This window comes from Mirounga leonina, unplaced genomic scaffold, assembly GCF_011800145.1.
Source record: "Mirounga leonina isolate KUSES-001 unplaced genomic scaffold, KU_Mleo_1.0 Mir_127, whole genome shotgun sequence".
NCBI classification, from domain to species: domain Eukaryota; kingdom Metazoa; phylum Chordata; class Mammalia; order Carnivora; family Phocidae; genus Mirounga; species Mirounga leonina.
In genome coordinates, this window is record NW_023270316.1 from 76,290,642 (window position 1) to 76,294,308 (window position 3,667).

General features: G+C 39.5%; 1 non-coding gene across 1 annotated transcript; it reads left to right on the plus strand.

Moving 5' to 3' along the window:
- Positions 1 to 963: 963 nt before the first annotated feature.
- LOC118009756 lies at positions 964 to 1,103 on the plus strand. The gene has a single exon (XR_004679023.1). It is a non-coding gene; the product is annotated as a U4 spliceosomal RNA (small nuclear RNA).
- Positions 1,104 to 3,667: the final 2,564 nt, after the last annotated feature.

Here is a 3,667-nt window from a genome sequence, read left to right on the forward strand (position 1 = left end):
TTTACCCCAAAGATACAAATGTAGGGACCCGAAGGGGTACATGCACCCTGATGTTTATAGCGGCAATGTCCATAATAGCCAAACTGTGGAAAGAGCCAAGATGTCCACTGACAGATGAATGGATAAAGAAGAAGTGGTATATATATACAATGGAATATTATGCAGGCATCAAAAAGAATGAGAGCTTGCCATTTGCAACGACGTGCATGGAACTGGAGGGTGTTATGCTGAGCGAAATAAGTCAGTCAGAGAAAGACATGTATCATATGACCTCACTGATATGAGGAATTCTTAATCTCAGGAAACAAACTGAGGGTTGCTGGAGTGGGGGGTGGGGTGGGAGGGATGGGGTGGCTGGGTGATAGACACTGGGGAGGGTATGTGCTATGGTGAGTGCTGTGAATTGTGCAAGACTGTTGAATCACAGATCTGTACCTCTGAGCAAAATGCAATATATGTTAAGAAAAAAAAAAAAGAAGAAGATAGCAGGAGGAGAAGAATGAAGGGGGGGAAATTATATTAAAAAAAAAAAGAAGAAGAAGGTAGCAGGAGGGAAAGGATGAAGGGGGGGATATCAGAGGGGGAGATGAACCATGAGAGATGATGGACTCTGAAAAACAAACTGAGGGTACTCAGGGGAGGGAGGTGGGAGGATGGGTTAGCCTGGTGATGGGTATTAAAGAGGGCACGTTCTGCATGGAACACTGGGTGTTATGCACAAACAATGAATCATGGAGCACTACATCAAAAACTAATTATGTAATGTATGGCGATTAACATAACAATAAAAAAATTAAGAAAAAAATTGAATGTACAGTTGCCCCTTGAGCAACATGGCTTTGAACTGCAAGGATCTACTTACACACGGGTTTCTTTCAACAAATTATACGTACAGGTTGTAAATGTACTTTCTCTCCCTTAGCTCGTTTTATTGTAAGAATATGGTATATAACACATATAACAAGCTTTGCACAGTGGCAGTATTGTAGCCAATGAGGTTTATCCGAGGTGTGATTATTGCTAATAACACATATAACATACTGTTTACATAATCAGTAAACAGTATGCTATCAGTAGTTACGTTTTGGAGGATCATAATTTATATGGGGATTTTTGACTGTTCAGGGCTTGGGGGGTTGCCTGAGCTCCTGCATTGTTTAAGGGTCAATTGCAGCAAATTTGTGCATCTTCTCCTTTACAGTTTGTGTTTTTATGTCTTATTAAAGACATCTTTCCCCACCCAAGGCCAAAATGGATTTTAGCCTAAACGTTTAGAGTTTTGTTTTGAACATTCAGATCTTTGACTTACAATGGGGTTTATTTTTGTGCAGGCATGAGCTAGATCTTCAACTTTATTTAAAATTTACCTACAGATAACCAACCCTCCTGACGCCCTGCGCCCTGCAGCGTCACCTGTCACGTGTCACATGCCCATGTACTATTGCCTGGTTTCTGCTGCTCACCGCACTGGCATAATTACCTTCTCTTTAGAGTATTTTCGCTGTATTCAACTTCAGAAATGTCTTGGCTATTCTTGACCCTTTGCTGTTCCAGAAAAAGTTTAGAATCAGCACAATCAAGTTCAATTAAAAAACTATCAGTGTTTTGATTGGCACTTCACTGAATTTATAGTGAGAAATGTGTTAAAAGCTCCCACTGTAAAGGTCAATTAAACAATTTCACTGTGTAATTCAGTCCATATTTTATAACGTGTCCATATATTATTTGTCCAATTATATATTTCAGCCTATGCCAATAGGTTCATACATAGCTATGTTCCCTGTTGTTTTTTCTGATTATACAATGGTCCTCTTTTATAACTCTAATAAATTTATTTTTTGCCTTAAAGTTCATTTGATCTTATATTGATATCACTATCTCTAGAACAGTATTTCCCTGGATAATTTTTTCTGTCTGCTTATCTGCTTCTTCTTCATTCTTCTGTTATATGTATGTTTCTTTTCTTTCTTTCTTTTTTTTTTTTTTGTGGGGCTCGAAATCACAACCCTGAGATTAAGACCTGAGCTGAGATCAAGAGTCGGATGCTTAACTAACCAAGCCACTCAGGTGCCCCTATGTATGTTTCTTTTAAATGAAAAAAACCCATAGCTGGATTTTGTTTTTTATTCAGTTTGCTAGTCTTTGCATTTTATTGTTGAGTTTAAACAATTTATACTAATTGTCGTCACTGAGACATTAATAGTGTAATTCTGTGCTTCCTATTTACCATCTTTTTTCTCTCCTTCCTGCTTTCTCTTGGGTTTTTCAAAAGAAAATGATTTGGCAGTCTTTTTTATTCCTATTTTCCCCCCTCTAAAGTGGTTTAAAAGTTATGTAATCTGTTCCTTTTTTTTTTTAAACGAGTTACACTTAAATTTTAAAACTTACATACTTGCCTTAGAGTCTAGTGTGAATATTTTTAACCTCCTTCTGAATAACATGGAGATCTTAGCAGCTGCAACTCTGAATTCCTTCTCCCACCCTTCATATTATTACCATTACGGATTTCAGTTTCACTTCTCTTTCTTTATTCAGAAGCTTTATTGAAATATAATTGACAAGAATAATAGTGACATATTTAAAGTGTAACATTTGAATATTTTAACACATTTACACACTCCCCAAACTCAAGAGAATAAACATCCATTTTGTTTTCAACCCCTCTCCCAGCCGTAGCTATCATTGTGATCTTATAATTCATTTGCCCAGATATTTATTTTTATTATTTTTTATTTGCCCACCATTGTTACTTTTACTTTACTCTTTCCATCCAGGTTCATTTCTTTCTTTCTTTTTTTTTTCTCCTAAAGTAAGCTCTATACCCAACGTGGGGCTCAAACTCACAACCCTGAGATTAAGAGGTGCATGCTTTACCAACTGAGCCAGCCAGGCGCCCTTACTTTCTTCTTGAATAAAAATCTTTGGTTTCTCAGCGAGGCTCCAGTAGTGGCAAATTTTCTGCTTTTGTCTTAAGATTTCTTTATTTGACCCTTGCGTTTAAACGAGATTTCAATCTGGATACAGAATCCTAGGTTGAGGGTTTTCAGCATTTCGAAAATACTGTTCCAAAGCCACATGGCCTCTATTGTAGAGCCCCGGACTCAGCCTGCTGCCATGCCTTTGTGGACAGCTGTTTTTCCTCTCCATGGCTTTAAAGATGTTCCCTGTCTTTTATGGTATGTAGGCTCATGGGTATTTGTTATTGCTGATAAATGGTAAGATGTGTGGGGCCCTGAGCAAATACTTTTTGTGTGTCCTTGTGCATATAAATCACTTGTGTCAACAAAATCAGCATGCTAGCATTATTTTGGCAGCTCGGTTACATGTGATCCCAAGAAAGATGTCCTGCTTTGACAAATGGGAGGGATCCCACTCACGAGGCTGCCACCCTGGGTCTAGGATCCAAGACGTCCCATAGGGGCAAGACCTGAGGTCTGTGGGAGCATCTGGTTGACCCCCTAAACCAGCTAGAGAGTCAGAGAGTGCCTTGTAGGGTAGAGATTGGACCATGGTTCACGTGGGCCTTGTTCCAGGCTCTGGGCAACCTGCCTAAACACTGCCATCTCTGCTCAGTCCTTGCCTTTGGAGGGGGATGTAGAATACTGCAAGGAAGGCACTCCAAAGCACATGGCTCCCTGAGGTGCAGGACCCACGGCAGGGCCCCTGC